At 36.3% G+C, this 9,842-nt stretch overlaps 1 long non-coding RNA gene and 1 pseudogene across 1 annotated transcript in view; both read right to left on the bottom strand.

Moving 5' to 3' along the window:
• The window catches only part of LOC107687306 (uncharacterized), a 20,913-nt gene extending 20,456 nt beyond the window's left edge, over window positions 1-457 (bottom strand). Inside the window, exon 1 of the long non-coding RNA XR_001634116.1 lies at window positions 392-457. This is a non-coding gene — a long non-coding RNA (uncharacterized LOC107687306). The remainder of the gene's footprint in view (window positions 1-391) is intronic.
• Window positions 458-2,441: 1,984 nt separating this feature from the next.
• On the bottom strand, window positions 2,442-3,687 carry LOC107688226 (histamine H2 receptor-like; annotated as a pseudogene).
• Between the last annotated feature and the right edge of the window lie 6,155 nt (window positions 3,688-9,842).

The raw sequence follows: 9,842 nt of genomic DNA on the forward strand, positions 1-9,842 counted from the left end.
GAGTAGTATGAATGGAATTCGGACGTACAACATCCGCCATGTTGATGTTGTCACGTGACATGCGTCTTCACAACAGCGCCAAAATTTAAAGAGCCCTCACTACTGCGCGAACATCAGCAGTTTCACGTTATTCTTACCGCTTTCATCGGCGTTTTAACGTTGATTGGATCAACAGCTCAGAGGAGGCGTCGGTCAGCTGCTCGCAGATCACGCCTTCGTCGACAGCTTGTAAATCATTTATCAAATAAGGTACAATCACCTATTTAGCTAGCAAATTTTACCTCAGAATAAAAAGTCATGTCTGTGAACACCATGCCAGAGGCTCATTTGGAGCAACGAAATAAAGTAATTTATTGTTATAAATAAATGCATAAAAATACACAGGACAAACAAAAGACATGAATCAATTAATAAACTTGAATGAATACATAATACACAATTGGATAAATAGAGAGAGAGAGGGAGAGAGAATGAATACATACAATATATACATATCCTAAATAAATATTATAGATACACTATATACATAAATAATATAAACATAATAAATAAATAATATACATATTCTAAAAAACATTTTCGAATATGACGCCTCCTCTCCCGTGGCCTCATGGGATAGTAAAGTGTCCATCGTATGCATGCTACGGAATTCGGGCGGAAGTAGTAGGTCATCCGGGTACTTCTCGCCTACTGTTTTTCGAATACTATGAATTCGGACATACTACTCGCCTCGCATACTGTTTTTCGCCTACTATATAGCATGGAAGTATGCGATTTCGGACGCAGCTTATTACATTTATATTTGACCCAAACTTATACAACTAATGTGTGTAAAGTTGAAAGTTTGTAATTTTGTACCATGATGTAATGATTGCTTAGGCTGAATGTTTATTCTTGTCTTCTACACAGATTGAAAAAGTCCAGAACAGCACACTTTGGAGAAACTACATGATCAAAAAGGAGGAGCTGGAAGTTAAAAACAAGCACAAAAACAACGAAAAGCATCTCTTCCATGGAACTGGCCCTAATACGACTGATCAGATAAACAATCGCAGCTTCGCTGGCATGCATGGTACTAGCTAACATGTATCATAGTCTTTTCCAATTCAAAAGTCCTGTTTGTATTTAGGATTAACTGACTTTTATTCTGTCTTTAGGAGCATTGTATGGGAATGGTACATATTTTGCTGTGGACCCGAGTTACTCAGCCAAAGGCTACTTTAAACCTGATGCCAATGGACATAAACGCACGTACCTTGCCAGAGTGCTTTTTGGTGACTTCACTCAAGGAAAAAAAAGGTCTTCATACTCCTCCAAAAAGGAGTTCATCTTTATGACAGTGTGACAGATAAAACTAACAACCCATCCATGTTTGTGACCTTCAATGATGTACAGGCATACCCAGAATACTTAATCCCATTCCAGAATAAATTAAATTGCAAAGTTTAGTTTGATCAGGTTTGAGATGAATTCCTGTGCATTATTGCCATGCAGTTACAATCTATTTTTATTCAATTTTCAGTGATAGGCAGAAGGGCAACACTATTTTTGAAACCATGTAACTTTTCAGCAGTGAAAATGTATGTGATTGATAAAGTACCCAGACAACATTGTGAATCACTTCAACATTATACAATGCTACTTCTCAAATATAAATTTAAATGTATGTAAACGAATGTAAAAACTTCTAATGTGCAAAATAATTTAATATAATATAATGTAATATATATATGTAATTGATTAAGTACCCAGACAACATTGTGAAACACTACAACGTTATATAATGCTGCTTCTCAAAAAATGTTTAAATTTATATAAATGAATGTAAAAACTTCTAATGTGCAAAATAATTTAATATAATATAATGTAATATATATATATATATATATAAATCGCTCTCTCTTACTGTCTGTCTGTATGTATGTGTGTGTGTGTGTGTGTGTGTGTCTGCGCGTTTGTGTATTGCTCCTAAGAGTTAATAGATTCTAAGTTAAAACCCTTAGCTAGGAACTCCTAGGAAGACTACTAGTAATAGGAGAAAACACATAAAACACACACATTTCTGTTAAAGGTCGTTCTCTTGAAGTTTTGAAACAAGGACGTTCTCAAACTGAATTATTGAAAAAGGTTTTACATTCTTACTTTTTAAGTATCACATAGAACAGCATAGCCATAGATTCATTAGGTTAATAAAAAGTCATGTTCTAAACATTGTCAGAACAGTAGGCTATTATGTATTTTTGACCCATGATACATTTTGGATTTTTAAGTCACATTTGAGTCTGATATTGTTATTCATTGCCATTGATCAGTCTCCAGCAGCCCATTCTTATCATCTAATCATCTTTTTTTTTTATATTAGCATACTTGATGTAATATGTATTCACTGCAGTGTGAGGTGAGTTTTAATTACTGGTGCCAAAAGATTCGATTATGTGGATTTAAAAGGGAGGAAGAAACGGCAGTTCCCCCTGATTGCTACGTCTACAGCAGAGCAGCTGTCCGCATGCCTGACGGAAATCCCGGTTTAAGGCTGGGTAAAGAATAGGATTCAGAGCAGAGTTGAGGTATCCCAACCAAAGAACAATAGAGTCGGTCAGTTTGTTTGGGTGGGTCTCTGCCCACATGCCCATGCATGTGAAGTAAGTAGGTGAAATAGGGGAACCAGCAAATGACAAAGGCACCAAGCACTGTGGCCAGGGTCACTGCGGCTTTGTGTTCCCGAGCAGTGGCAACTGCGTTTGCAGCCTGCGCAAAGGAAGGAGTGGTTGCACGTATACGCCGCACCTAAAAGTGGGACATGAAGAGACAGTGAGAAAGCTAGAAATATTGAGGGATGCAATGAAATAAGATGTAGTGGGTAAGTGTGTGCACAATAATAATAATAATAATAATAATAAAAATATAATACTAATAATAAAATAAGGGAAAAAGTATTTTTTAATAGAAATGTATTTTCTGTCATCATAGTTATCATTATATACTGTATATATTCCTGAACTTATTCTAAATTTAATTTATTTACCCCAAAATTATTGTCATGTCATTGACCTACCTAAGTGGAGAAACTTAACGTGCAACACAGAATATACGATGGTACATTCCACACATGACCAGCAGAGGGAGGTAGAAGATTAGAAAGGCTTTCAGCAGCACATAATTGTTATTCCATTCATAGCGGCAGGTCCTGCCTTCCTCTCCTTCATCCCACATGTCCCAGTCCAAGTTATGTACTCTGAAGTCAGGTGTGTTCCAGCCTAGGTTAATAGACACAAAGGACACAGCCAGAGAGCATGTCCAGATCGCAGTCAGAGTGATCGCCACCCGACGAGGTGTGACCCTCCTGGGATAGCAGAAAGGGTTAGAAATGGCAAGGTAACGATCAACACTAATGGCCAGTAGAGTGAGGATTGAAGCACTACAAAGCATCACATCCAGAGAGATGTAGATATTGCAAAACACACCCCCAAGAGGCCATCTCCCATTGCGTAATTCCAGCATGGCAGAGAGCGGAAGTACCAGCAAACCCAGCAGCAAGTCTGTCACAGCCAGTGAGAGTATGAAACAGCTACTAATCTGGTGCAGACGCCGACTGGTGGCCACAGCCAGACAAACCAGCACGTTTCCACAAATGGCCAGTAAGATGAAGGCCACCAGTACCACCCAGCGCAGTGTACTGAACATCATTTTTAACTTCTGAAATGGGAAACCTTTGAGATTTGTGATATCCAAAGTAGTTCAGTCAGGACTCCATATGTCATCTGTTTTCTCAAACATTTACATTGGGTGCTATAAAACTGCCATAATATGAACATCTATGGCAACTGCTCAGATATCGGTTCATTCCTAAAAGAAAAAAAAGAAAGGAAAAAAATCTGATAAGCAGCCAACTGGGTACTTAATTTAGAACCTTTAGTAAAAGTGAAATGTACAGTGGGTATAGAAAAGAATCACCCTCTTTAAAATAATCATATTTTGTTGCTTTGCAGCCTGAAAAGAAGACAAACACAATTTGTTCATCTGTATTTACTAAGTGCAACTTATAACATCCAAGTGAAAGACATAACACCAACATGTCAGAAAAAAAAATAAATAAATAAAATAAAAAACAGAATCAATGAGTTGGAAAAAGGATCACCCCCTCCTAAAAATGTTAAACTGGGATCAGCTGTGGTAATTTTGATTAGCTCAGCATGAAAATAGCTTTCCTGGAGCTGATTTTGGTCCTTAACTGAAGCAAACAATCAACTATGTGTGGCAAGACACTGTCAAAAGATCTCCGGGATAAAGTTGTGGACAGGCACAAGTCAGGAGATGGATACCAAAAAAAAAATCTAAATCAAAGGCTTTATCAATGCCTAGAAGAACAGTGAAGTCTATTATTAAGAAGTGGAAGGTATTTGGTGCAACACAGACCCTCCCTGGATCAGGACGTCGCTCCAAACTGGATGTGCTTTGCAGCCTGAAAAGAAGACAAACACAATTTGTTCATCTGTATTTACTAAGTGCAACTTATAACATCCAAGTGAAAGACATAACACCAACATGTCAGAAAAAAAAATAAATAAATAAAATAAAAAACAGAATCAATGAGTTGGAAAAAGGATCACCCCCTCCTAAAAATGTTAAACTGGGATCAGCTGTGGTAATTTTGATTAGCTCAGCATGAAAATAGCTTTCCTGGAGCTGATTTTGGTCCTTAACTGAAGCAAACAATCAACTATGTGTGGCAAGACACTGTCAAAAGATCTCCGGGATAAAGTTGTGGACAGGCACAAGTCAGGAGATGGATACCAAAAAAAAAATCTAAATCAAAGGCTTTATCAATGCCTAGAAGAACAGTGAAGTCTATTATTAAGAAGTGGAAGGTATTTGGTGCAACACAGACCCTCCCTGGATCAGGATGTCGCTCCAAACTGGATGAAAGAGCCAGGAGGAAACTGGTCAGAGAGGCGACCAAGAGGCTACAGCAACTCTAAAGTTACAGGAATATATGAGAAAGAGTCATTGTGTGCATGTGACAACAATATCACAATTTCTCCACAAATGTGGTTTGTATGGAAAAAAGCCACTCCTCAAGAAAGGCCACATGCAGTCAGCTTTGCCAAAAAGCACCTTGAAGATTCTGAGGCCATATTGAAAAAGGTGTTATGGTCAGATGAGACTAAAATTGAATTATCTGGCCTTAACACTAAACAATATGTCTGGTGGAAATCCAATACAGCTCACCATCCAAAAACAGTGGTGATAATGTCCTGTTATGGGGGTGTTTCTCTGCAGCAGGGACTGGAGCACTTGTCAGGATAGAAGGAAAAATGGATTGGGAAAAATACCGTCAAATTCTTGAGGAAAATCTTTTGCCCTCTGCCAGAAAGTTGTCAGTGGGAAGACGGTTTACCATGCAACATGACAATGACCTAAAGCACACAGTAAATCTGTTTTGACAAACCAATAGTAGATGGGAGCAGTGTTTGGAAACATTTTTTGATTACAGGGGCAGATTATTTATGAATAAAGACTTATTTTTTCTCAGTTTCTTGCACAAAATGTGTTATGACCTCAGAACACTTTTAGCATCGTGCATGACTTGAAAAATAATATTTTTTTTACGTTTTCATAACAAATCCATCTCCACATCTAGGCTATTCTGGTGTAGTAAACTTGCTTAGTAGCTCACCTGGTACAGCATTGCAGTTACAATAAAACAGCTCAACACTTGTAGACACAAGCTAAAATGACATGGTTGCTTAAAAAATTGCATTTTTATTTATTGTTTACTTTTGTAAATGCTATCGGTTAGTTTAGGGTAGGATTGTGTCACTGTTACATTATTTTTAATCGTGATAGAGCATTACCTTTTAGCAACACTCACCAGACATTTAATTTTTAAACTGCCGTGTTACGTACAGCAACTAACGTAATAAAACATTGCCAGATTCACATTCATATGTTTATGATGAAACTGAATGCACTTTTAGCTGCACTCACTGGACATTTTACTTTGAAAGAGATGCAAGAAACAATGTATTATCATTTTGAAGAAATGTTGCCAGAGGCACATGTTTCCAATGAGTCTGGGTTGGGTTATTCTTTGCCATTCAAATTTTGAAACTTATGTGTTAGCATAAAGAAATGTTAATGAATGCGCTTGTCTGATATTCTGTGGAATGTTGTGTTCTGGAAGGTCATCAAAAAAAAAATTATAATGCAAATCTGAATCTAAATTGAATGCAAATTGAATGCAAAACTTTGGCCCCTGTTTACTGCAAGGACAAAAGGGCCTGAGTTATACAAGATATCAGAGAATAAGCCTTCTCTTTCATTTGTGGCTTCTTTTTTCTTTTTCTCTCATTTGTTTTTAATATTCATTTTGAATTTAAGATACAGCGGTACTTGGATGTTGATTTTTTTTTTTTTTTGCATCCAAAGCTACATTAGTTGCCACTGATGAACACTGCTGAGATAAAATCACAGTAAGAGGTGACAGTGGGTCGCACAGATACTTATAAAGAGAGGGAAGCACATTATCACTGTGTCATTGGTCTTCATGTAGATTTTACAGTAACTGACATGTTTGCACAAGAAAGAAATAAACAATAAACAGACCACACAATTTTATATTCCCTTAACATCCATGTAAAAACTGTCTAAGTACCACCATCAAACTAAATTTGTATCTTCATGAGTACTGGTGTGATTAGAAAAATTGTTTATATTTGTTCTGAATACTAATGAGTAGTTTACTGCCAAAAGTGCACCGAAGCGCTTTTCCATTCAGGTTGTTTTACTTATAAAACAAATTCATTGTTTGCCACTATATATGATGGCCAGACTGTCTTGTGCGCTTGCTCCTCTGTTTGAACCATTTAGTCACACTCTCAGAAAAAGAAAAGGTACAAAAGGGTGCATTTTAGTACCTAAAGTGCACATATTAGTACCTTTTGAAAAGTTATCGCGCCATTGACAGCTTTTGTACATTTAGTTCAGAGAGTGTGACCAATAATAATAATAATAAAAAAAAAACCTTGATGTTGTCACTCCATCATAAATAATATCAGAAATATCACAACATTAATTTTAAAGGGAAGCATGAGCACAGTGTGGTTGAACATAAGAAATACATAAAAATGTATGCATGATCATGCAAACGTAAAACATGGTTGTATAGGTGGAAGGAGAAATTTGTAATGGAAGGATGTCTTTTAGCCAGAGGACATATTTAATGGTAGACAAATTGAATAAAAGTGTGACTAAAGATAAGGCAGTATCAATTTGCATTGTGTAATTTCTTCTGTATATTTGATTTGGCATCTCCCTGTAGTTAAAGGGATAGTTCACCCAAAAATGAAAATTTGATGTTTATCTGCTTACCCCCAGGGCATCCAAGATGTAGGTGACTTTGTTTCTTCAGTAGAACACAAACTAAGATTTTTAACACAAACTGTCAGTCTTATAATGGAGGTGAATGGGAATCATGGCTAAAACATACAATAAAAAAAACAAAAAAAACACACACAAACAAAACCAAATTAAACCCTGCGGGTCGTGACGATACATTGATGTGTAAAGACACAAAACGATCGGTCTGTGCAAGAAACTGAACAGTATTTATATCGTTTTTTTACCTCTGATTCACACAATGTCCGAACTGTTCGAACTGTCCTGAGCACGTTCTCAACAGCAGGCGTGTGAGGCGTCTTCTTCTTCTTCTTGCCTATCTCTCAAATGGATCATTGACACTCTATCTACAATCTCAATTAGGAGTGTCAATGGTCCACTTGAGAGATAGGTGGCGGTAATGCACTTATAAGTCTGCGATCTTCTGCTTCTTCTGTAAAGCAAGAAGAAGAAGACGCCTCACGCACCTGCTGTTGAGAGCGTGCTCAGGACAGTTCAAACAGTTCGGACATTGCGTGAATCAGAGGTAAAAAAACCCGATATAAATACTGTTCAGTTTCTTGCACAAACCGATCGTTTTGTGTCTTTACACGTCAATGTATCGTCACGAGCCACAGGGTTTAAATTGGTTTTGTTTGTGTATGTTTTTTTTTAGTTTTATTGTATGTTTTAGCCATTTAGTCATTCCCATTCACCTCCATTATAAGACTGACAGACTGCAACGGTTTGTGTTAAAAATCTTTGTTTGTGTTCTACTGAAGAAACAAAGTCACCTACATCTTGGATGCCCTAGGGGTAAGCAGATAAACATCAAATTTTCATTTTTGGGTGAACTATCCCTTTAAGACTGTAATCTCTCTCCCCCTTTTAACCATTCATTCGTTACCACAGGAACATATTTACACAAGAATAAGCATTTTCATTTCACACCTTTATGGTAGAGGTCTGAAAAATGGCAGATTGCATGGAATGCTCATAAACATAGATGCAGGTGAGAGACGGCCAATAGCAACAGCACAATTAAGGCACTTTCATTCAGCATTCTCTGCAGTGTAGAAACATGAGCTGAAATATGTTTCCATGACAAAATTCCAAGCACACCAAGTTATAAAGAAAAGGCCTTATGTTGAAAGACCTTTTGCTTTCTTAAACAGCATGAACATTAACTGGTCAGATGGATCTATTACATTGCATGAGTCCTGTTTTCCACCTCTGCTGAGAGAGGATCACAAGGTCAGAAATTAGATTTCACGCACTGCATATTCACTTGGTGAATCATGCTCAAATAAATTAATAGTCTGAAGGTGCAAGTATGAGGTTGATGACAATATTGTCCCCTCAGTTAACAGTGAATCAAACACTCGGAGCTGCAATTAGCAGCAGAGAGTCTGCACTGTCTAGGCTGTCAATCTAGTCAGCCACCAAAATAACTAACAAACCATCTATTAAACAAATACCTTAACTAAAAATATAAACATACAGGATATTCATTGGCTGAAGTGTGATCAAGAATTACAGCCATAGAACATTTTTTAGGTGTGCGGTCTCAGTTCGCTGACGTATAGCCTGAACAGAAGATAAGGATAACTCATGTATCTTTAAACAATGATGAGAACTAATAATTATTTTTGCATACTGTACCACCTGGCCACCTTTGTCAATGTTTAGCTTCTTTGCTTGGAATCCCCAATAAATGACCAGGCAGCAGTCTGCAGATTTTCCAAAATGTTGGACAAACACTAACATCTATATTTTATCACTTGCTTATGTTAAAAATAACTGCTTATGGCTGTGCTTATGTGATTCACAGTGGTTTTCACAATGCCAAATCTTAAATAAAACTAATCCGGTCACCTCATGCTTTAAAATTCAAACAATTAATACACTACCATTCAAAAGTTTAGGGTCAGCGAGATTTATTTATATTTTAATTAATTTAGTATTCAAAATATATTGATACTTTTATTCAGCTAGGATGAATTCAAAAGTTAATTGAGCAAATTTATGTTATAGAATATTTCAATTTAAGACAAAATGCTGTTCATGTGACCTTTCTATTAATCAAATAATCATGAAAACTATTTATAATGGTTTCCACAAAATCATTAAGTAGCACAACTGTTTCCAACACTGATAATAAGACATATTTCTTGATCAAATCAGCAAATTAGAATGATTCCTGAAGGATCATGTGACTGAAGATTTGAGTAACGATTCAGAAAATTCAGCTTTACCATTACAGGAATAAATTACATTTTAAAATGAATTAAAATAATATTAATAATAAAAAAACTGTTGAGTTTACATTTTAAGAACACACACTCATACATACACACACACACACACACACACACAAACACATATGATGTGTGTGTATATATATATATATATATATATAAGTATATATGTGTATGTATATATATATATATATATATATATATATA

Source organism: Sinocyclocheilus anshuiensis, unplaced genomic scaffold (assembly GCF_001515605.1).
Source record: "Sinocyclocheilus anshuiensis isolate Anshui unplaced genomic scaffold, SAMN03320099.WGS_v1.1 scaffold205, whole genome shotgun sequence".
Lineage (NCBI taxonomy): Eukaryota > Metazoa > Chordata > Actinopteri > Cypriniformes > Cyprinidae > Sinocyclocheilus > Sinocyclocheilus anshuiensis.